We start from the raw sequence: 26213 nt of genomic DNA on the forward strand, positions 1-26213 counted from the left end.
AAGTATGGAAGCTGGTTAATAATAACATCTTAATATTGGTTCAGTAATAGTAACAAATGTACCATACTAATTAGTAAAATGTTAATAACGGGGGAATATGGATGTGGGATATATAAGAAATCTGTCCTACAATTGTTTCCAATTTTCTGTAAATATAAAACTGTTCTTAAAAATCGTCTATAAAAAAAAAAAGTGTAACAACACAATTCCAGGTTACAGGTAGTGAACTGTTGGAAATCACTAGATCCCAAAACAAATCATATCTGACAAAGGTATCTTTATTTTTTGTTGTTAATCCTAACCCTTATGTAGCCTGCTAGAGAATGAAAAACCACATGGAGAAGGTGGCTCAGTTGTCCCAACCAGGTAAGCCAAGTCTGGCACAGATTATCAGAACCCCATAGCAGAATCCAGCCTAAACTGCTAATCCTCAGAATAAAAATTAAAAAGCTAAGTAAATAACTTGTTTTAAGCCATTAAGTTGGAATGCTTTTTATGTAGCAAAAGCTAACTGAGGTAATGGGTAACTGAGGTAATGGGTTTGGAAAATATGTGGATAGATAAGTTTTTAAATTAAAAGGTGTATATTCAGCATTATAGAATTTCTAAAGTTGAGAACTGATAAAAATTTTCAGATTTCCTCAGCAGTATATTTCAGAAAATGTCCACAACCCCTACAATACTTAAAAAATAAATGGGTAAGAGGTGATCTAAAAGTATAAATGCTCAGATATTCAACAGGATGGTTAAATAAATTGTAGTGTATTCACATAATGGACTACTATAAAGCAATTAGAGTGAGCAAACTACAACTATATGCAATTATGTTTATGGCTCTCATAGCCTCAAAAGTATATATGAAAATTAAAAACAGGCAAAACTAACGTATGCTATTAGGAGTTAGCATAGTGGCTAGCCTTAGGGAGCTGTGACTAGAAGGCAGCACAGGGAAGTTTCCAGGAGCTACTAGTGTTCTGTTTCTTGATCTGGGTGCTGGTTATATGGGTGTGTTCAAATTGTGAAAATTCATCAAGCTGTGAGCTTATAACTAGAGTACTAAAATTTCTTTTTAAAACTACATATTCGACATAATTAATAATTATTGCCTTTATTTACTTATATGTATTGCTGTAACCCCAAAATGTTATTAAAAATTCCAGACATACACAAAAATCAGAAGAATAGTACACCTATATAGCTGTATTTTGATTAGCATCTCTAATGATCTATCTATTTGCTCAACACTTCTTTGTCAAAATACAGTTATTTTGTTTTTCATCCCTAATTCATCCCTTCTAATAAAAACATAACTACCTATCAAACCTAAACAATTCTGGGAGAAAAATCAGGAAAACAGGAACAAGCATAGTTTAAGTACATGTGTATATGAGTCTGCTACAGCCCTCACTGGAGTCAGAGTCTTTCACCGTATTTGCAATTTTCTTGAAGCAGTTAATTGATATATGCAGGCTTGAGTAAACAATCTAAAAATACAAAATGTCTAGCCCAGACCGGGTAGCTCAGTTGGTTAGAGTGTCATCCTAATAGGCCAAGGTTATAGGTTCGATCCCCAATTAGGGCACATACAAGAAGCAACTAATGTGCAGCCAGTGTGGCTCAGTGGTTGAACATTAACCCATGAACCAGGAGGTCATGGTTCGATTCCCAGTCAGGGCACATGCCCAGGTTGCGGTCTTGATCCCCAGCTGAGGGCGTGCAGGAGGCAGCCAATCAGTGATTCTCTCTCATCATAGATGTTTCTCTCTCTCCCTCTAACTTCCTCTCTCTGAAATCAATTTTTTTAAAAAGCAACCAATGAATGTGTAAATATGTGCAACAACAAGTTGATGTCTCTCTCAAAACAAAACATACCTTAAAAAAAATAAAAATACAAAAATTCTAGCTAGAGTTCACAGGCAGATGTTAAGACAGACTGAGGAGAAAAAGAGGATAATGACTGAAAAAACTGAGTATACAGACATTCTCTCCTAAAGCAAGGCTCTGGTAGGAGGGCTGGGGGTGGGGTGGGTGGAGGAGGTCCCTTAGGAAAACACCAATGGCCAAATTCTAAGAACCACTGCATTTGCACATTTCATTTAAATATATTCATTCAATATCCATTTACACACTCACATATATTCTGAGTTTTATTATTACTGTTCCAAAGGTTATCATGACTTCAACTTTTCTTTATTCATTTATATACTCATGCACTTTAGGGTGAAATGTGAGACAGCACTGAGAAGACCTTCTTAAATAACCAACATAAGTGCAGACACCTATATATACAACATCTAATGATGTGGTCTATGGCAACATGTTTTTCTATTGCTGTTATTCTAGGGATAAAAATGAGGCACTACTGTCACACTTGTAGATTCCAATATTTCTTTTTTGTGTTTTGGATCAGATGAGAACAGAAAACAATATGTCCATCTATTAAGTCCAGAACTGACACAAGGCCCTAGACTTGAGTTAATGAAGAGATACAGATATACCATGTTCTTAGGTGCCAAGCCAATACTGTATTATATAATTACTGGAGGCCCGGTGCACGAAATTTGTGTACTCGGGGGTGTGTGTGTCCTCAGCCTGGCCTGCACCCTCTCACAGTCTGGGAGCCCCCGGGGAATGTCCGACTGACAGCTTAAGCCTATGGGGAGCAGGCCTAAGCTGGCAGTCGGGCAACCTTAGCGCTGCCACGGACGCGGGAAAGGCTCCCGCCACTGGTGCTGCGCCCATCAGTCTGTGAGCCTTGCTTCTGGCTGAGTGGCACTCCCGCTGTGGGAGTGCACTGATCACCAGGGGGCAGCTCCTGCATTGAGCACCTGCCCCCTGGTGGTCAGTGTGTGTCATAGCGACTGGTCGTTCCGCCATTCGGTCGATTTGCCTATTAGCCTTTTATTATACTAGTATAGAATAATGCAACAGTTTATTACATTATTATAAAGACCATTTCTCCCTCAACTTAAATACTAAAAGTCAATGTAATTACAATGAGTAGCTGAATTGGACTTTGGGAAGAATAAAACTTTTTTTAAAAAATTTTACCTGAGGATATTTTTTCCATTGCTTTTTAGAGAGAGTGGAAGGAGGGTGGGGGAGTCAGAGGCGACCTCACACACACGGGGGGTGGGAGGCAGAGAGAGAGAGAGAGAGAGAGAGAGAGAGAGAGAGAGAGAGAGAGAGAGAGAGGAAGAGACTCCTAAATGAGCCTGGATGGGGGCTGAGAGAGAGAGAGAGAGAGAGAGAAAGAGAGAGAGGGAGAGAGAGAAAGAGCCTCCCGAATGAGCCCTGATGGGGGCCAGGGATCAAATCTGCAACCCAGTGTCCTTGACCAGGAATCGATCCTTAGACCCTTCGGTGTATGTGCCAACACTCTAACCACTGTATCATGCCAGCCAGGGCTAACAAGCTAGTCTAGAAAGAAGGAATACAAGGACAACTTTGCCCTGTTGCAATAGCTTAACTCTTACATGGCACCTATGAAAATACGTAGCATTAAGGGAGCTTTACATATATTAATGCATTTAATTCTCACAATAACCCTATATTATATGAAATATTATAATCCTTATTTTACAGACAATACTGAGGTCTAGAGAATTTAAATAATTCCCACTAAGTTATCTAACTGATAAATGGCAGAGCTAGCATTCAACTAATCAAACCCTTGAGTTAAGCTCTTAACTTAGTTTTATCATGCTATGTCTCCTCCTAGACATTATAATATCTCATAGGCCCACAACAGATCATTAATAGTATGATATAAAGATATAACAGATAACTGGACTGACAAGAAAGCCCAGCAACAGACCCAAAAATATATAACAATTAAGATTATGATAAAGATGGCATCTAAAGTCAATTAAAAATTTGGAAGAATATTCAATAAATGATGAGAGGGCAGCTGACTCTCCAATTGGATTTTTTAAAGAATTAAGTTCCTACAGCACAGTAAAATAAATACCAAATGGTTTTTAAAAACTAAACTTAAAACCAAAATATTAGAGTAAAAAATATACAGGTTAAGATTCTTATAATCTTGGCGTGAGGAAGTTCTTTTTTAATTAGACATGAAATTCAGGGGTGATAAAAAAAATACCTCAACAAATTGCATTAAATACAAACTTTTATAAGACTAAATAAGAGATACTGCTCGCTTCAGCAGCACATATACTAAAATTGGAATACAGAGAAGATTTATTAGCATGGCACCTGTACAGAATGACATGCAAATTCACAAAGTGTTCCATATTTTTGGGGATATAAACTACAGCAAAGGGAATATCCTATCTAATAATAGAGAAACATGGTAATTAACCATAACTTCACTACCCTTCCCATTGGCTAATCAGCGAGATATGCAAATTAACTGCCAACCAAGATGGCGGCCGGCAGCCAGGCAGCTGAAGCAAACAGGAGGCTTGCTTGCTCCAGTGATGGAGGAAGCCAAGGTCCCCGCCTGCCGCTGCCGGCCTCTGAGCTTGCACTCTAAGAAACAATGTTGCAATTATAGAAGCTTAACAATCCCCAGAAACCTGCTTTCAGCCTTCAGAGCTGGAGATGCAACAGAGTTTCAATTATGGAACCCAAACAAATCCCAGAAACCTGCTTTCAGCAGCCGAGGTCTCAGAGCTGGAGCCAAGCCTCAGAGCTAAAGCCGGCTCTCAGCTTCAGTGACAGCCATAGAAGGTAAATAAATCCCAGAATAAAAAAAAAAAAAGAAAAAAAGGAGAGGTTGGGAGCTTCAGTCACCCGCCAGCCTGAAAACAGCCCTCAGCCCCTCACCCAGACTGGCCAGCCACCCCAGTGGGGACCCCTACCCTGAAAGGGGTGTGACCAGCTGCAAACAGCCATCATCCCCTCATCCAGGCTGGCCAGGCACCCCAGTGGGGACCCCCACCCTGATCCGGGACACCCTTCAGGGCAAACCAGCCGGCCCTCACCAGTGCACCAGGCCTCTATCCTATATAGTAAAAGGGTAATATGCAAACTGACCCTAACAGCAGAAGGACTGGGAATGACTGGTCACTATGACACATACTGACGACCAGGGGGCAGACGCTCAATGCAGGAGCTGCCCCCTGGTGGTCAGGACGCTCTCACATGGGAGGAGCTCTGCTCAGCCACAAGCCAGGCTGATGGCTGCCAGTACAGCGATGGTGGTGGGAGCCTCTCCTACCTCCTCAGCAGCGCTAAGGATGTCCGACTGCAGTTTAGACCTGCTCCCCGCTGGCAAGTGGACATCCCCCTAGGGCTGCCGGGCTGCAAGAGGGATGTCTGATTGCCATCTTAGGCCCAATCCCCCGGGGAGCGGACCTAAGCCAGCAGGTGGTCATCCCCTGAGGGGTCCGAGACTGAGAGAGCACAGGCCAGGCTGAGGAGCACCCCCCTCCCCCAAGTGCACAAATTTTTGTGCACCGGGCCTCTAGTCTGTATATATAAAAGCCTAAGGGAACGTTACAACCAGACAACTGGAAAGACCGGTCGGTAGCTATGACGTGCACTGACCACCAGAGGGAAGACGCTCAATGCAGGAGCTGCCCCTAGTGGTCAGTGCGCTCCTACAGTGGGAGCACCGCTCAGCTGACAGGTGGGCGGGCTCACGGCTGGCGAGTGCAGCTGCGGTGGTAACGCGATCCTCTCCTGCGGACACTCCCCCTGCGCACTGTAGCAGCATCAGCAGGCGCAGTGGGGCCCAGCCCAGGCTCGGACTCCTTCCCAGCTGCCTGCCACATTGTGCACTGCTTCGTGCTATGCGGGATCGATGTGAACAGTGGGCTGGAGCCTGACGAGCAGGCAAGTAAGCCAGGCTGCGGTGGCGTGGAGGTCCACTGATCCATACAGGCCAGGCCGAGGAACCCCACCGGTGCATGAATCCGTGCACTGGGCCTCTAGTAGTCAATAATATCAAAATACCTTTGTATGGTGACAGATGGATACTGAACTTTTTCCTGGTGATCACTTTGTAAAGTACATAAACGTCAAGTCACTATAATATAATATAATATGGTACGGTATGGTATAGTATAATATATAGTATGTCAACTATCCTTTAATTTAAAAAGAGCTTTACAGTCCAGAATGGGGGGAGGGAGACTAAAATCATGTAAGTAAACTAAAAAAAATTAAAAAAATGATGCGAGTTCTCCCAATAATCCAATTCCTATCAAATCCCTAGAAAGATTGTTTTGTAGATACAGATAAGTAATTCTAAAATTTATATAGAAAGGCACTGACCTAAGAATAACTAAAATTATTTTGACAAAGAAATAAAATAGGAGGAATCACTCTATCCTATATTAAGGTTTATTAAATAGCTACAGCAATCAAGATAATGTAGTACTGGCAGAGAGATAGACACATGGGTCAATGGAACAGAGCAGAGCCCAGAAATAGATATGTACAAGTATGGTCAAATGATTTTGACAAAGGTGCAAAAGCAATTCAGTGGAAAAAGGATGTTTTTTTCAACAAACGATGCTGAAGCAATTGGGATATCCATAGGCACACACACACAAAATGAGCCACAACTTAAACTTTACACCTTCTATAAAATTTCACTCAAAATGGACTGGCCTCTGAGAAAGAAAAAAAAAAAGGAACACTGGCTTAAACGTAAAACATAAATATCTTATAAGGGACTAGATCTAGAATATATAAAGAACTCTAAAAACAACAGTAAACAAACAATTAGAAAACGGGTAAAAGACATTCGGAGACATTTCACTAAAGAAGATATACAGATGACAAACAACAAACAAGTTCATGAAAAGATCTTCACAAAGGTTAGTCATTAGGGAAATGCAAATTAAAATGACAATGAGATCACTATACACATGTCAAAATGTCTAAAATTAAAAAAAAAATAGAGATAACACTAAATACTGGCAAGGATGCAAAGAAAATGGATTGACATGCATTGCTGGTATATAAAATAGTACAGCCACTCTGGAAAATTATTTGGCAGTTTCGTAAAACACTCAACAAACAATTACCATATGATCCAGCAATTGTACTCTTGGGCATTTATCCCAGAGAAATGAAAACTTACATTTGCATAAAACTTGTATATGAAAGTTCATAGCAATTTTTTTCATAATAGCATAAAACTGAAAATAACCCAAATGTCCTTCAACAGGTGATTTGTTTAACAAACTGTGGTACATACACACCCATGCCATAGAAACTCTGCAATAAAATACATGCAACAACCTGGTTAAATCACCACAGAATTATGCTGACTAAAAAAAGCCAGTTTTAAGTGGTTACTTACATACTATACAATTCATTTGTGTAATATTTTTGATATAACAAAATTTTAGAAATAGAGAACAGATTAGTGGTTGCCTGGAATTCATGGGGGGGGGGGGGGAGGTGTTATAAAGAGAGGGATGTGGCTATAGTATAAAAGGACATCATCAGGGATCCCTGTGGTGATGGAATGGTTCAGAATCTTGACAGTGGTGGTGAATACACGTGATAAGATTGTAGAGAACTTCACACCCACACACAACTGGACAAATATGAATGAGATTGGTGGATTGTATCAATGTCAATATTCTGGTTTTGATGTTATACTATAGTTTCACAGGTTACCATCGGGGGAAGACTGAATAAAGAGTACAGGGATCTTTGTATTATTATTTTTTTTAAAATTAAATGTTTATTGTTCAGATTATTAAATTTTTTCCTCTTTTTCCCCCCATAACTCCCCTCCTCCCAGTTCCCACTCCACCCTCCGCCCTCACTCCCCACCCACTGTCATCAATAGGTGCACGATTTTTCTCCAGTCTCTTCCCGCATCTCCCACACCCCTTCCCCCCAAAGAATAGTCAGTCCATTCCCTTTCTATGTCCCTGATTCTACTATAATCAACAGTTCATTCTGTTCATCAGATTATTCACTTGATTCTTAGATTCACTTGTTGATAGATGCGTATCTGTTGTTCATAATTTGTATCTTTACCTTTTTCTTCTTCTTCCTCTTCTTAAAGGATACCTTTCAGCATTTCATATAATACTGGTTTGGTGGTGACAAACTCCTTTAGCTTTTCCTTATCTGTGAAGCTCTTTATCTGACCTCCAATTCTGAATGATAGCTTTGCTGGATAAAGTAATCTTGGTTGTAGGTTCTTGGCATTCATCACTTTGACTATTTCTTGTCACTCCCTTCTGGCCTGCATCATTTCTGTTGAGAAATCAGCTGACAGTCGTATGGGTATTCCCTTGTAGGTAACTGAGTCTCTTTCTCTTGCTGCTTTTAAGATTCTCTCTTTGTCTTTTGCTCTTGGCATTTTAATTATGATGTGTCTTGGTGTGGCCTCTTTGGATTCCTCTTGTTTGGGGTTTTCTGTGCTTCCTGGACTTGTAAGTCTATTTCTTTCAGCAGGTAGGGGAAGTTTTCTGTCATTATTTCTTCAAATAGGTTTTCAATATCTTGGTCTCTCTCATCTTCTGGCACCCCTATAATTCTGATGTTGGTACGCTTGAAGCTGTCCCAGAGGCTCCTTACACTATCTTCGTATTTTCGGATTCTTTTTTCATTTTGCTTTTCCGGTTGGGTGTTTTTTGCTTCTTCGCATTTCAAATCTTTGACTTGATTCTTGCGCTCCTCTGGTCTGCTGATGGGATCTGTATAATATTCTTTATTTCAGTCAGTGTATGCTTAATTTCTAGTTTGTCCTTTATCATAACATTGAGGGTCTCATTAGATTTCTTGTACATCTCATTAAGTTTATCGGCAGTCTCTAGAAGACTCTTGAAAGAACTCAAAAGTGTGGTTTTTAATTTATATCCAGCAGCCTGCTTTCCTCCAGTTCTGTCATTTGTGTCCTGTTTCTTTGTCTCGGCATTTTTTATGCTTCGCTGTGTTGACAGAGTGGCTTTCTGTGCTAAGTGACCCAATTACCTGAGGTAGACACTCTTGGTGCACCCCCTGTGGTCTTTGTGCGCAGTCTTGTTGTAGCTAAGCCTTGACTGTTGTAGGTAACACTGGGAGGGATTTGACCTCCAGGCCAACTGACTGTGAGAATCAGCTGTGTCTGCAGTGGGAGAACTTCTGTCCTCTAGGGAGGTGCTAATCTAGCCTTTGCCTGAGGCTATCCCGCAAATGCCGCTGTGCAGGGCTTGGGCGGGGCGGGTGCCAGGGGATCTACAGGGCGGGTGGAGCGAGCAGTTATGGCTGCTCTCAGTCCTGTCCCCAGAGGCTCTGCCTCTCAGTGTCCCAGCAACCGCTGCAAACCTCGGAAAGAAAGCTGCCCTCGAGTTCCAACCGATGCCAGACAGTCCTGCTTCTCCCGTTGAGTCTGGGTCCCTAGAGACTCGCCCGGAACTGGAGCTCAGAGCCTGAGACTCCCTCCGGATTGAAACAGATAACCGCGCCCTCAGCTGCCAGCCCGTTCCGCGTGCACCTCCGCACCTTAGTATTTCACTTCTGCACATGGCCTCCTCTGAGTCTCAGTATGCTTTTCTCTTTCCTTCTAGTTGTGGAATTTCCACTCAGCCAGCCTTCCTGTGGTTCTGGATGATGTCCGTTCCATCTTTTAGTTGTATTTTTGAAGTGACTGTGTGAGGCAGCAATCTCTGGTGATTACCTATGCCGTCATCTTGGTTTCTCTGTATTATTTCTTACAAGTGCATGTGACTCTACAACTACCTCAATAAAAATGCCAATTTAAACAAAAGACAAAGGACAGACAACAAAATAGTTGTAATAAATAAAGTAGACAATGCCCTAGCTGGTTTGGTTCAGTGGATAGTGTCAGCCTGTGGACTGAAGGGTCCCAGGTTCGATTTCAGTCAAGGGCACATGCCTGGGTTGTGGGCTCTATCCCCAGTACGGGGCATGCAGGAGGCAGCCAACCAATGATTCTCTCTCATCATTGATGTTTTTATCTCTCTTCCCCTCTCCCTTCCTCTCTGAAATCAATAATATATTTAAAATAAATAAATAAAGTAGACAAAACCACACTAATACTATAATACAGGATTTTCTAAAAGACAAATTCACAAGGAAGGAAAGAAGAAGAGACAACAATAACATTTCAGAATCTAGAAAGCAAATTAAAGAATGGTAACTGGCCCTAGACGGTTTGGCTCAGTGGATAGAGTGTCGGCCTAGGGACTCAAGGGTCCCAGGTTTGATTCGAGTCAAGGGCATGTACCTTGGTTGCGGGCACATACCCAGTAGGGAGTGTGCAGGAGGCGGCTGATCGATGTTTCTCTCGCGTCAATGTTTCTAACACTCTATCCCTCTCCCTTCCTCTCTGTAAAAAAATCAATAAAATGTATTAAAAAAAAAAAAAGCAGCTGTCCCTCAGCCTACTAAAAAAAAAAAAAAGAATGGCAACTGACTAAGCAAACATAAGAATGCTGAATACTACACTTCCAATAGGGAAAACTTCCTACTATATATACCAATCAACACCACAGAATCTTCTCCCCAAGAACTCAGGAACTGGTAGCACCAGATAAGTCAAGGTGGTGAGACTGATGGTTTAGTATTTTAATCCTGTCCTAAGGATATTCTTTTCCGCATAGCTTTTTCAGAGGGAGTGGAAGTAAGGGAGCAGGGGAGGGAGAGGGGGAAAGAGAGAGAGAGAGAGAGGGGAGAGGGGGAGTGGGGAAAGAGGGGGAGAGAGAGAGAAACATCGATGTGAGAGACACATTGACTGGTTACCTTCCCCACAGGGGATGGTGGGGGGCAGGAAGCAAACCGAGACAGAGAACTGAACCCAAGACCCTTCGGTACATAGGCTGACACTCTAACCACTGAGTGACGCCTGTCAGGGCCTAAAGATTTAGTATTAATAACACTGATCAAAAGCTGTTTAAAAAGCAATTATATCCTTAAATCCCTTTTCTCACTCAGATGCCGTCCCTAACTCAAGAGACTATAGAAGTTTATTTTCTGGAGAGGGTTAAATAGAGAATCTCTGGACTAGGGTGCTCTAGGCATAGGAAAGGGCATGAGGACCATACCTAAAATAAGGGATTAAATGTGGACTTAAGCATACTGAATACTGAAGGCCAAAACCCTAAGTCCTCTGTATTTTTTTTCTTCATTTGGCACAAAGAAAGCTGGCAGTCAGTCTTTATCTTCCAGAATTAGAAGAGGCTTTCTAAGGAATAAGGTAAACCCATGAGGAAAGACTTAAAAGTTACTGACATGCCCTGGCTGGTGTTGCTAAGTGATTAGACTACAGTGGTTCTCAACCTTCCTAATACCATGACCCTTTAATACAGTTCCTCATGTTGTGGTGACCCCCAATTTCATTGTTACAAATTAAACATAATTAAAGCATAGTGATTAATCACAAAAACAATATGTAATTATATATGTGTTTTCCGATGGTCTTAGGTGACCCCTGTGAAAGGGTCGTTCAACCCCCAAAGGGGTCGCAACCCACAGGTTGAGAACCGCTGGATTAGAGCATTGATCTGCAAGTTGTGGGTTTGATGCCCAGTCAAGGGCATGTACCTTGGTTGTGGGTTCTCTCTCTCCCTCTCTCTCTCTCCCCCACCCTGCCCTTTCTCTCCCTCTCCCTCCTTTCTACTCTTTCTGAAAGAAAGAAAAAAGGCAATGGGAAAAATATCCTCAGGTAAGGATTAAAAAAAAATTAAAGATACTGACATGTAGGTTTCACCAAATTAACAACCATCGCAACTGTGAAGTTCACCATACATACATCTGCTGATGCATTCAGAGCTTCCAATCAATCTTTCAGTGTCCCATCTTAAAGATGTTTAAAATGAGAGATGACCAAGCACTACCAGGTATCTGAGGAAAACCTCTAACATAAAATATACAGATGTGGAAGAGGGTATGGAGGAATAAATGGTCATGAAAAAAAAAAAAAAAGATATGTATCAAAACCAGCATTTCATAAATGAGTCAACTGAGGATCATATCAGCTAAAACCGAGATTAGTATTCACCACAGCCCATCAATGTGTTAACAAATATTTAATGAACTAGGTACTATTAAAAGTGCTTGGGAAATAAGGGTGAACAAACCAAAAAATTTTTCCCCTGTTAGAACTTACATTGTAGCAGATAGTTAGACAATAAATAATAAACGTAATACTTAAGTACACACTTAGTAAATTAGAAGATTAGTGCTTTGAAGAAAAAATAACGAGGCAGGGTAAAGAAGTGGGGGGGGGGGAGCAGTGCAGAAGCAGTTGCAAATTCAAAATAGGGTGACATTTGAGTAAAAAAACTTGGTGATGAGGGAGTTGACAATGCTGTTTAGAAGCTGGAATCTTCACTGTATAATCCCTAAAACAAGAGGAACATGGCTGAGATGATCAAGAAATAGCAGAGTCCAGTATGGCTGGAGACAATTGAGAGGGGGAGAATAAGAGATAAGGCCACAAAAGTATAGCAGGGAGAAGTACAGGTCATGAAGGGCCATATAGGCCAGTAGTCAGCAAACTCATTAGTCAACAGAGCCAAATATCAACAGTACAACGACTGAAATTTCTTTTGAGAGCCGAATTTTTTAAACTTAAACTATACTGGTAGGTACATTGTTATTAACTTAATTAGGGTACTCCTAAGCTGGCCTTTGCTTAAAACGTCCTCAATCTGATTGAGGTCGCTGAGGTCGACCCCTTCCCACTCTCCCAACCACACTCATCCTGTATACTTGTTTCGTCTATCTCCTTTCCAAAAACCGACTTCTGCGCATGGGCCACGAAGTTTCAATCGCACTGTACATGTGCGCCCGCACGTGGTATTTTGTGGAAGAGTCACACTCAAGGGGCCAAAGAGCCACATGTGGCTTGCGAGCCGCGGTTTGCCGACCACTGGTATAGGCCATTGCCTTATTCTCTGAATGAAATGAAGGGTTGATGGAGGGTTCTGGGAAAAAGAATGAGAATGATTTGACAAGTTTTAAAAAAGTAACTATGGCTGGTGTGTTGAGACTTATGGAAGCAAGAGACACAAGTAAGTAAGAGAGATAGCCCTGACTGGTGTTCTCAGTGGTTAGAGATCGGCCTGAGTACCAAAAGGTCACAGATTCCATTTCCAGTCAAAGGCAAGTACCTGGGTTTCTGGTTGGCTCCCTGCCCCGGTCACGGCTTGTACAGGAGGCAACCAATCGATGTGTCACTCTCACAATGATGTTTCTCTCTCCTTCCCCCGTCCCTTCCACTCTCTTTGAAAAGCAATGGAAAAAAATATCCTCTGACAGAATAAAGCTCCCCAGAATTTTAGGACAGACAGGGACTTGAAAATACTCAGAGATAAGAAAACTGAGGTCCAGAAAGTTAAATGAGTTTTCCAAAGTCATGTATTAAAGTCTGGAATTGTATTGTATTATATCTGTGTAGCCTTTTCAGTGATTTCAGGTTTATCACCCCATCTTGTGGTCAATAATCCTGACAGTTCACAGGGTAATAATAGCTGATATCCTATCTAATAAAAGAGAAACATGATAATTAGCCGTACGTCCGCTACCCTTCCCATTGGCTAATCAGGGCGATATGCAAATTAACGGCCAGCCAAGGTGGCGGCCGGCAGCCAGGCAGCTTGAAGTGAACATGAGGCTTGCTTGCTTCAGTGACGGAGGACTCCAACGTTCCCCACCTGCCGCTGCCAGCCTCTGAGCTTGCAGTTTGAAACATTGTTACAAATATAGAAGCTAAGCAAAACCCCAGAAACCTGCTTTCAGCTGGCCGGGATCTCAGAGCTGGAGTTGAAACAGTGTTTCGATTATAGAACCCAAACAAACCAGATACCTGCTTTCAGCAGCGGAGGCCTAAGAGCTGGAGTCAAGCCTCAGAGCTAAAGCTGGCCCAGAATAAAAAAAGAAAAAAAAAGAAAAAAAGGAGCGGTTGGGAGCTTCAGTCACCCGCCAGCCTGAAAACAGCCCTCAGCCCCTCACCCAGACTGGCCAGCCACCCCAGTGGGGACCCCCACCCTGCAGGGGTATGACCAGCTGCAAACAGCCATCATCCCCTCATCCAGGCTGGCCAGGCACCGCAGTGGGGACCCCCACCCTGATCCAGGACACCCTTCAGGGCAAACCAGCCGGCCCTCACCAGTGCACCAGGCCTCTATCCTATATAGTAAAAGGGTAATATGCCTCCCAGCACCAGGATCAGTGGAGCCGCAAGGCCTCCTGGCACCGGGATCAGCATGACAGGAGGCAGCGCCCAAACCCCCTGATCGTCCTGCGGCTCTGTGTGTGACAGGGTGCAGCGCCCCAACCCCCCCACCCCATGGGCCCTACTCTGTGTGTGACGGGGTAGAGCCATAACCTCCCCATCGGCCCTGCCCTGAGTGTGAGAGTGGCGGCTCCCCAAACCCCTAATAATCCCTGCTCTGTGGGTGATAGAGGGCGGTTCCCCAACCGCCCCCCACGGGCCCTGCTCTGTGTGTGATGGGGTAGAGCCATAACCTCCCCATCAGCCCTGCCCTGAGTGTGACAGGATGTGGCGCCCCAACCCCCTGACCCGCCCTGCTCTGTGTGTGACAGGGGGCGGTGCCCCAACTCCCCTATCAGCCCTACTCTGTGAGTGACGGGGGGAGCTCCCCCAACCCTGGATGGGCCCTGCTCTGTGCGTGACAGGGGGGAGCTCCCCAAGCCCCTGATGGGCCCTGCTCTGTGCGTGAAAGGGGGGAGCTCCCCATCCTCCTGATCGACCCTGCTCTGTGTGTGACAGGATACGGAGCCCCAACCCCCTGATGGGCCCTGCTCTGTGCGTGACAGGGGGTGGCGCCACAACCTCCCCATCGACCCTGCCTTGAGTGTGACAGGGGTCGGTGCCCCAACCCTCCAATCGGCCCTATCCTTAGCGTGACTGAGGGTGGCATAGCAACCTCCCGATCCGCCCTGCTCTGTGCATGACAGGGGGCAGTGCCCCAACTCCCCAATCGGCCCTGCTCTGAGCCTGACCAGGGGCTGCACCTAGGGATTGGGCCTGCCCTCTGCCACCAGGGAGCAGGCCTAAGCCAGCAGGTCGTTATCTCCCGAGGGGTCCCAGACTGCGAGAGGGCAAAGGCCGGGCTGAGGGCCCCTCCCTCCCCCTCAAGTGCACAAATTTTTGTGCACCGGGCCTCTAGTTTATTTATAAGACAGCTGACCAAAATTAGGGACCAGGTCTAAAATACTCTCTCTCAATACTCAATATAAAGCTAGTAACTGTCTATAGAGGGAATGAGTCTGCCATCTATAATAATAAAAGGGTAATATGCTAATTAGGCCAGACGTCCTTCCAGATGAAGCTGGGGCCAGAGGGAAGCAGCCCGGGTTCCCGGTACCAGAGGGAAGCCGGTGCCAGCAGCTAGAGGAAGGAAGGCCTACTCTTGCATGAATTTTCGTACATCGGGCCTCTGTCATACCCATATCACAAAGTGCTAAATAAGCTTATTCAGATTTTCAAGTAACAGAAATAACTCAATTTTACATGATCTAACCATATGGCTCTACAGCAGAGCCAAGGTTACCAAATGCTACCTATGTATATTAGGTAGTGTGATGTCCATTACAAGTTAGGAAAAAAAGTAAATCTAAGGAAAATGAGAAATAGTAATTTTGTTCCCATAATACTGTGTGCTCTGGTTTCTTCCTCTCCCCTTTCTTTCCAGCCCAGTCTCATCCAGTAAGGTTTTTCTCAGGTTAGAAAGCAGGTGGTAAAGAACCAATTCCCATAGGATAGATGTTGATAAAACTACAAGTATTATCTCTCTCCAGGGGTATGTGTACTTGAATAGGAAACGCAAAACCTTCAAATCCCAAAGGAACTGCAGTCAACTTAGCAGGGAATATTATTTTTAAGAACTCCTAGCATTTCGTCAAATCGCACTAAATAAATTCACACTCAGCAACTGTTTATTGATGATATACCATACTGTCAATCACAAAGATGAGACATAGTTTTTGCCTTAAAATGCTCAGCCCAGATGAAAAAACAACAACAAAAAATACTAGCTTTTCTTAACTGAATGTTTACTATACATCAGGCACTAAGCTGTTTTACATAGGCAATATGTATCAAATATTACATTTAGCTCAGTGCTTAGCAAATAATAAATGTTCAATATATTGTGGCCATGATTATTATAATTATTACTTTCATAATTGCACTTAATCTTCACTTCTGCTCTATGAAGAAGTTATTAGCTTTACTTTAAGATGAGGGAACTGAGGCTTAGAAAGGCTAAAGTGCTCAAGGTCATATAGCTATTAAGAGCCAGAATTCAAACTCAAGTCTGTATGATTCTACAACTTATGCTATTAATAGCTATACAATATTCAATATTTTCATAGCATTAATACAAATACCGCAGAATGATGTTTCAGTCAATGACAGACTGCATATACAACGGTGGTCTCATACGATTACGATGGTGCCCTAAATGGTTTGGCTCAGTGGACAGAGCGTCGGCCTGCGGACTCAAGGGTCCCAGGTTCGATTCCAGACAAAGGCATGTACCTTGGTTGCAGGCACATCCCCAGTGGGGAGTGTACAGGAGGCAGCTGATCGGTGTTTCTCTGTCTATCCCTCTCCCTTCCTCTCTGTAAAAAAATCAATAAAATATATTTTTTTAAAAGATTACAATGGTGCTGAAAAATTCCTATCACTAGTGATGTTAAACCCACCATAAGATGGTAGTGCAACTCATTACTCACGTGTTTGTGGTGATGCTGATGTAAACAATTCTACTATGCACATATAAGTGTGTATCTAATCTAATAAAAGACAAAAGGGTAATTGACTGTACCTTCGCTACGCTTCCCATTGGCTAATCAAGGCGATATGCAAATTAATTGGCAAGTAAGATGGTGGTTAATGTGCATACGCAGGCGCCAAGCAATGGAGCAAAGCCGCTGGCCCCGGGCAGGAGCAGCGAGCAAAGGCCAGTGTGGCAAACGAAGAGCAAAGAGGGAAGCCCGCCGCGCCGGCCTCTGCCATGCCCCTGGGGCCTGCCACGCCGGCCCCTCCCGGCAAAGAGTGAAGGCCTGGGTTCCAAGCACCGGAGGAAAACTGGTGCCAGCAGCCAGGGGAAGGGGCCCCCGAGGGGCTCCAGACTGCAAGAGAGCACAGGCCAGGCTGAGGGACCCACCCAAGTGCACAAATTTTTGTGCACCGGGCCTCTAGTAGTATAATAGTTGATAATGATAATAAACAACTGTTACTAGTTTTGTTCCATACCATACTATACTTTTGTCATTATCTTAGAATAGAATCTTTCTACTTATATAAAAAAAAAAGTTTGCTTCAAAGTATGCCATGTTATGACAGCAGCAGCCTCATACAACTTGTGTTTAACATGTCCCTTGATTGTATAATTTTCTATTATGCTTGTTTTGCATAGTAACATGCTGTACAGGCTTGTAGCCTAGGAGCAATAGGCTATACTATGTAACCTAGGCATGTGGTAGGCTATACCATCTAGGTTTGTGTAAGTACAGTCTGTGATGTTTGCACAATGGTGAAATTGCCTACAGTGTGTTTCTCTCAACATATCCCTATCATTAAGAGGCACAAGACTGTAGAATGATGTTTAATTTCACCTGGAAGTTCGAAGAATTGGCTAACAAGAATATGCTATAAAGAGGAAGTGACATTTAAGCTGGATCCTGAATGACAATTATTTTACCACAGGGAAAGAAAGGGGGTGAGAGAAGAGTTTGGTCCAAGTAAAAAATGATGAGGGTCCGAACAAAGGAAGTGGCAATAAGTACAAGAGATGGGGGTAGGTAACAAGAAATATGTAGGAGACAGTCTCTCAAAGGGCCTTTGTGATACACTAGATGTGAGCAGTGAGAAAAAGGTGTCAAGAATGACTCAGAAGTTTCTAGTTTGGGCAAATGGAAAAATATTCCCACTAATAAAAATGAGAATGCATGGAGAGAGCTGGGCTTTATAGATAAATCATAATTTTATTATAGACCTTGTAAGTCTGAAGTAGATCTAGAACAACTGAGCAAGGAAATCTATTAGGCAGCTGGAAACCATGGTCAAACTTAGGAAAGAGGTCAGAGTAGAGGACAAAGATTTGGGAGTCACTGCTATGATGAACAGTATTTTGAAAAAAAGGAGATAAGTGTATAAGAGTTTGACACATAGGTAGCACCATGATATCTACATAATAAGACCAGTATTAATACTGAGACCATACTGAACTCCGAAAATAAGCAAGGCCTTTAACACATGCTCACAAATCAAAATATGCCCAACACCTCAATCTTCACAGATTTTTTAAAAATGAGGTTGTTGATATAGAGTGCAAACTGATATCTGAGGACAAAGATCTCAGTGCTTTTACCCCTGTATCTTCAAATACCTAGCAAATCGAATGTTTAATAAATATATGACGAACAGAACACATGAATGGAGGCACAAAATGTCCAAGGTTAGACAGTTAAAGTGATAGAATGAACACTAATATCCAGGTGCTCTGTATCTTGTATGCTTTACATTCACAAGTTTCTCCAACCCCCTCCCTCTCTCTCTCTCCCTATCTCTCTCTCTCTCTCTCTCTCTCTCTCTCTCTCTCTCTCTCACACACACACACACACACACACACACACACACAATCTTGTTATGAAAAATAATTAAAAGACTCTTAAATCTCAAACGGGAGTAGAAGTGTTCCCTTCAAAACTCCACATTAATAAAGGGCATCTCTGAAAAACAAAAACAAAACAATGTTAACTTCATACTTAAAAGTAAAAGACTGAACGTTTTCTTCTAAAATCAGGAACAAGCCAAAGATGTCTGTCTGTTCTTGCCATTTCCATTTAACACTGTACTGAAGGCTACAATTAGGCAAGAGAAAAAAAGACATCTGTATTGGAAGGAAAGTAAAAGTATCTCTATTCGCAGATGTCGTGATCTTGTACATAGAAAATCCCAAAGAATGCTCATAAAAACTATTAGAGCTTATAAATGAGTTCAGCAAAGATGCATGATAAAGATCAATATATATAAATCAATTATATTTTTATGCACAGCAATAAATAACCCAAATGTAAAATTGAGAAAACAATTCTACTTAAAATAACATCTAAAAGAATAAAATACTTAAGAACAAATTTAATAAAAGAAGTGTAAGACCTGTACTCTGAAAATGACAAAACAACATTGAATGAAATTAAATACCTACATAAATGGAAAGAGAACCCATGTACATGAGTTGAAAAACTTAAAACTGTTAAGATTTTAACAGATTTTTTTTGGAGAAATTGACAAGTTGACCCTAAAATTCCTATGAAAATATAATAGACTCAGAATAATCAAACCTATCTTTAAAAGAAAAGCAAGTTGGAAGACTCGCAATTCCTGATTTCAAACTTACTACAAAGCTATAATAATCAAGACAATAATACTGGCATAAGGACAGCTATGTACATCAGTGGAACATAACTCAGAGCCCAGACAAAAACCTGTACATTTCTAGAAACTGATTTTCTATAAGGATGTCAAGACAATTCAAGGGGGAAAGAACAGTCTTTCAACAAGTGGCACTGGGAAACTGGATATTCACATGTAAAAGAATAAATGGATCCCTACCTCACACCATGTACAAAATTAACTCAAAATTGAGCAAAGATCTAAACATAAGGGCTAAAACCATACAACTCTCAGAAGGAAGCATAGATGTAAATCTTCATGACCTTGGTTTAGGCAATGGTTTTTTAAGATATGTCACCAAAAGCACAGCAACTAAAGGAAAAAATAGATAAATCAGGCTTCAACAACATTTAAAACTTTTGTGCTTCAAAGGATACTATCAAGAAAGTGAAAAGACAATCCACACAAATGGGAGAAAATACTTGCCAATCATATATCTGTTAAGAGAGTAGTATCCAGAATTTATACTCTTACACTTGGCTGTGTGGGTCAGTGGGTTGGACCTCATCTAATACACTGAAAGACTGCCGGTTTGATTCCTGGTCAGGACACGTGGCAGGGTTACTGGCTTGATCCCCAGTAGGGGATGTGCAGGAGGCAAGCTATCAATGTTTTGCTCTCACATGGATGTTTTTTTATCTCTCTCTCTCCCTCCATTCCTCCCTTTCTCTCTAAAAAAGTCAATAAAAAATCTTTTAAAAAAAGACAACCCAATTCAAATATGGGCAAAGAATTTAAATAGACATATCTCCAAAGAAGATAAATAGTCAATGAACAGATGAAAAGATGCTCAGAATCATTAGTCATTAAAGCAATACAAATCAAAACCACAATGACATACCACGTTACACTCACTAGGTTATAAAAAAATGGAGAAAAAAACCCCACCACAACAAAAAAAGACAATAGCAAGTGGCGCGCACGCGTGTCTGCTAATAGATCCACAGGCTTCTTTTGGGAGTAGTGAAAATAGTCTGAAATAAATAATGGTGATGGTTGCACAATTCTGTGAATATACTATAAAATCACTGAACTGTACACTTATAAAAAGGAAATATGAATATCTTAATTTTTAAAAACTTGTATGAGGTAAAAGAAAAAAATCCCCATGTATTTAGCTCGCCTCTTCCCAAAATATTCTTCAACTATCACTCCTTAATAAGTTCTGGAAACAGTTATTTTCTACTTTTTGACAATAAATAAGAAAAGGCAGGAACATTGAAGCCATCTGATAAGTAAAATTCTACCCACAACTTAGGCTATCAGACATCATTTCTCAACCTCTATTCATATGAAATTTAAGTTAATAACATGAAAGATTTTCCCAGATCTACTTAAATTCTTAAGTCAGTCTCTTGGACAAAGTAGTCAATCTTGATTTGATTTTTTCAAATCATAGTGCAGACGATAGTTCCAAAGATTATTCACAGACTGCTAGAGTAATTATTCTGATGGAAGCTCCCCTTCCCCTATTAGATGGAGAGTCCATGTTAAATAAAAAGATAATTTACAAAATAATGTATCAGTATAGAATGCATACTTTAAGAGAATATAAATTAAAATATATCCAGCCAGCATCTCTTTCCATTTCTTTCCTGTCAAAAAGATTTATAAGGTTTACAGTATTAATGAAGGTTTCTTTGGGGAATGGCTACACCTGATATTGCCAATGTCAGAGTAGTTTTAGACACCAGTCTCGAAGTCCCTGCCAATTTTTAACATTAAGAAGGAACAATAAGTCCAAAACACATTCTATATTTGGCCAAGATTTCTATTTTCTTTATCACAAGCCTCTATAAAACAAAAATCTAAATATCTAATAAGCCAAAGTTCCACACTAGTCAATATAAATTCAGTAGAAAATTATATAAGAAAAGGAGATTTGTTTCTGTGCATTTGCCTTAATTAAAATGTTACCCTAATGGAAAAGAAAAAGTCTCTGTGGCTCAGTTTATCTCAGGATTCCATGAAAGACAGGCCTTTTCTTCTTCTACAACAAGAAATCTCCCAAGACTTTATAAGAATTTCAATGAAAGCAAATTGTTATGCAAATTGTTATGCTAAGCTTTCCAAAAAGAGGTATACAGGTCAACATTTAGCCTTTAAAAATAATAAAACCATCACACACACACACACACACACACACACACACACACACACACACACACACGTGTTCATTCATCACCACTAATTTAAAAAAACAAATAAACACCCTGACTTCTAAAGATGAAGATTATAACTTGGCTTGAGACATATTATAAAAACTTAAATATAGAAGATACAGTTTCATACTTCAGGGTAATAAAATCTAGCCAAGCAGGGCCAGACCAGGGCAGTTCTCAATGGGAAAATTAAAGATGTTAAAGAAACAGGGTTGAGACTCATGAGGTATATAGATCATGCCCAAGCCAGTCCTGAACCAATAATCTCAGCCAGTTTCACAACATTAAAGAAATTCTTCTGTTAATAAAATGAGTCCTGGCTGAGGACCTCAGGAGGTTAGAGCATCATCAGGATATGCCAAGGTTGTGGGTTCGATCTCAGGATACATCAAGAAGCAATCAAGGAATGCATAAATAAGTGGAACAACAAATTGATGTTTCTCTCCCTCCCTCCCTCTCCTCCCCTCTTTCTCAAATAAATAAGAAATTTTTAAAAACAAATATAGTAGAATTGATATGATTTTTTCGTTCTTCCATTTACCATTCTGCATTTTCCAAATTCTTTATAATAAAGCACTCGCTACTTTTATGATATTTAAAACGTCTTTTAAAAAGCATTAACAATAATAGGTCTCAACACCTGAATGCTGAAACTTTACTAGTATAACATAATCTCAAAGAAAAATAAAACCAAGTGGACCAGTTGTGTAATTCACAAGGTCAAGACTTTTCCATTTGCCAAGTAGACAGTTTGCTCTGAGGGCATCAGAGATAACAATGGTTGTACTTTGCCCCAATCTTCTTTCTGACAAAACAGGCTTTTGTCTAGAGTCACCAGATGCCTCAGCAAGTGCCAGAAGCTCAGAGACTAGATAACACAGCTGAAGTTTGGTACTCCCATGCAGGCATTAAGAAACAATCCCCTGCCCACAACACTATTGAGCAAACTATGGTAGCTGCCAGGGCCAGTAAATAATAATGAGGGGACGAGGGTCCAGAGTCACAGTTGCACTTTTTTCCATTACCAATGCTCTCCTTTGTCCTCAGATGGCTCACTCTGCTGCCCATTTCAGGTCTTAATGGTCTTTGAGGTTTAGCCACTATGGCTGCCTACCCTCTTTAAAAAAAAACCACGTTGGCAATGATGGGATTTTAGTAAAATTTAAACACTTCCAAATAAACGGAGGGTAACTTGCTTAGGGCACTTTCATAAAACTTATTAGCTTTGATTCTACCTAGTTAAATCCCTCTGGCTTTCGTCTTGGCAGACTAGAATATTAATAGGCTGCCTTAGAAGAGTTGTAAAACACTCAATATCCAACCATTTCCTGTACCTTGAATGTTAATACTAAAGAGGGGAAAAGGAAAAAAAAATAAAACAAGAAAAGGGAAAAAACATACAAAACCCTCCTCTTAGGGCAATACCTAGACCCCAGAGACCAGGTCCACACTCCCTCCTTGCTCCTTTTCCAGCCACACTACAGCCAAAGCCAAGAACAATCCTTTTACTTACAGAGCCTTCCACACATTTCTCTCTTCAGCCAACTCTCGAGCCAGAATGAGCGACTCTGTTGGCACATGCCAGTTCTTGTTTATGAGCTGGTTACCACCTCAAAGGCTGCTTGGCCCAAGGCCTTCCCTCTCTTTACAGGATCTTTCAAACTTCAAAACAGGATCTTTTCTTAGACTCCTTTTAAGACACTGAGGTGGGTTACTGCTTCCTACCCAAGGAATTCTCTGAGAACTATATCTCAGGAAGCAGTCAATGTTATCCAACATGAAAGTAGAGAAAGATGGAAAGATTTTACGTTAAAAGTAAAAGCAAACACTTTCAGAAGTAACTTCAATGACCATCAAGAAAGAGGTCATAAGACCTGAAGTGACCAAAATCAAATGATCCTCTCCTTTGCTATCACAGTATAATAGAGAAAGTGAGAAGGAAGATACCTGTTTTGCTGATAATTCTATTCTGTCATGTGCTCAGAGCTTATTTCTGAAATTTTGTAATATAAATTTTCCTAGGTTGAATTCCACACCATACTGGCTAGGAGCTGAAAAGAGACATTGGGAAGCCAGATTTTCAAACTATATTTTGCAGCCTTTCCATCCTACCTATGTCCTCTTCTCCCCTTAATTCTACCTCATCTTTTAGGGATTGAGGGAGAAGAATAAAAACCTACACATACTTAGGCGTAGTTATAGGTTAGAACTTGGTTCTCTATTGCCTTAGTGAAAAAAGGATTTCTTAAAAACTTCTTGTGGAAACATAATATTCACAACAGAAAACTGTATATATCATATATGTACAACTCACTGCATTTTCATAAACATACACAGCAGTGTAAATACCACCCATATCAAGAAACAGATTTTTTTTTCCCCCAAACATTTCTTAAATGGAGATTTGCCCTCTTGGGTACATTTGGTAATGTCTGGAGAAATTTCTGGTTGTCTTGGGGGTAATTCTGCTGCCATCAAATAGGTAAAGGCAAGGATGCTGCAAAAAATCCTACAATACACAGGACTGCTCCCCCCGCCCCCGCCCCAAAGAATTACCTAGCCCCAAACACCACTGTTGCTGTTGTTGAAAAACCCTGGATTATAACAACCCAGAAATCCTCCTTGTACTTTCTCTTCAGAAAGGACTTTTTCAAAATATGTTTTTATTGATTTCAGTGAGAGGAAAGAAGAGAGGGTAATTTGCAGGGAAGGTGGGTAATTTGCAGGATCCCACATCAATGAAGTGCCAGTGCTGGGATTCAAGCACAAGTCTAATCAAAGTCTATGCTTTTGCTTTAATTCCATTATGGAAGTTGAGAATGTCTTGGAAGAGAAAGTGAAAAGCAGAAAATATATAGGAAGTGGTTGAAATAAAAAGCCAAGATCACTCTTTCACTACTCATAAGTAGCATGGGAAAACAAACTTTCCCTTAAAGCATGACCCAATCCAGAAACCAAATCTAACTACAGAACCAAGCATGTTCTTTAGCCCCTTTCAGAGACTTTTAAAATGTTTTTTTGTAGACCTGTGTTCCCAGTTGGAGTTTTGTATGCTCTTCACTGCACAGGGAAGAACTTCCTAATATGCCATCTAAGTTAGTTACCTTCTTGGTATTCCTCAGGAATCAATCCTGGGCCCCCTTCTTTTTATCTCATTCAACAGACACATTGTCCCTAAGTTCATCCACTTTTATGACATCAATTACCACTTATCTGTTCACATTAATAACTCCTACATCTTTAGATTTCCAGTTCTCTCTCAAGACCTCCAGACCTTAAGGAACATTTCATTTCCACGTGGTTGTTAATTCATTTAACTCTCTCCTTCAAATTAACTACTATTCATTCTTCAAATATTTACTCAAACTTCTTCATGGATATTTTCTCTGACCCTCACCCTGAAGTGGACAAAAAAGGGGCCACATCCTAAAGCTGACAAGCTCGGGGTAGGCATGCATGGCAGGCATTACAAACTCAGAGACCGAAAGTAAGCACATAGGATGGTCTGAAATTAAAACTTCCTAACTAAAAACGAGTCATGGCAGGCAATCATGTCCTAGACCAATATCTTTTTTGACAAAGGTCAATCTTTACCTTAACTGAGCCCGTCTATTGTCTTTTTGCATTTATGATAACACACATTCAGAATGTCAGAGTATCCCCCCTTTTCCAGATCCCTCGGGGCACAATCTCCCACTAGAACATGAGACTACAGAACCCCTCATTGGTATCTTGTTCTCCTGCATACCATTTCTATGTGCTGTAAATGTTAATTATTAACTATCTTATACCCACCAATGTAAAAGAGTATTTGTCTCTTCATTTTATTTTTTATCCAATCTCAAAGATTTCCCTGCTGTGCTTTCTCCTGCCTCCCTAATCTCTCACCAATGAATGTCACTTAACCCTCCTTTATGCCTCCTCTTTTGATTGTAATGTATAAAATAAGACATGAAAGTGCCATTCTCTGGAGCATTTTTTCAATCTGTTGACATTGCTTCCTGGCAATTGTCGTCAGTTTGGCTCAAATAAATTCATAAAAATCTCTACATGTTTGGATGTTTCTTACATCAACACTGATATGCATGTGGTTACTTGATTCCATTCTGTCTCTTTTACTAGAACATATGCCCCAAAGGACTTATTATTCGGTAGTCCACAAGGTGAACTTTAGAAATGGGTTTGATAGAGAAACATATAAGCAATGATGAGGAACCATCCCTAAGGTAAGATCAATACAAAAACATTTAAGGAAAGATAATTTTTATTAAATGAGCACACCACACTAAAATCTAAGTTTCCTTTAAAAACACCGTTTGTTTCTTGGGAGGTATTACTTAAACCAAAGACATCACCTCTTGCTATCAACTCCAAAATTACCCTAATCTCAAATTTCTAATCAAAACCATCCCTAGAAGGTGATAAACCAGTCATTTGCTATTTTTCTTGCTAATAGCAAGTAGACGGTAGGGAAAATGCTGAGATTTGTGTGTAATTATTAAACATAAAAATAAACCATCAAAGTTTATATTCAAGACTCATTCCCCACTGCTACGTTCATTTCAACAAGCTTTCACCAGTATCAAAGCTCTATGGGGGCAAGGGAATGGGAAGAATTAAAGTAGGATTTGCCTGGCTACTTTCTCCTGCTTTTGGTTATTAGATATGAAATGAAG

The 26213-nt window shown here is 41.0% G+C and overlaps 1 protein-coding gene and 1 non-coding gene across 6 annotated transcripts in view; one reads left to right on the plus strand and one right to left on the minus strand.

The window, feature by feature from the left end:
* The window catches only part of ZNF609 (zinc finger protein 609), a 247543-nt gene that overhangs the window by 169179 nt on the left and 52151 nt on the right, over positions 1-26213 (minus strand). The window lies entirely within an intron of this gene.
* LOC132224160 (U6 spliceosomal RNA) lies at positions 4156-4262 on the plus strand. The gene has a single exon (XR_009450610.1). It is a non-coding gene; the product is annotated as a U6 spliceosomal RNA (small nuclear RNA).

This window comes from Myotis daubentonii, chromosome 1 (assembly GCF_963259705.1).
Source record: "Myotis daubentonii chromosome 1, mMyoDau2.1, whole genome shotgun sequence".
Lineage (NCBI taxonomy): Eukaryota > Metazoa > Chordata > Mammalia > Chiroptera > Vespertilionidae > Myotis > Myotis daubentonii.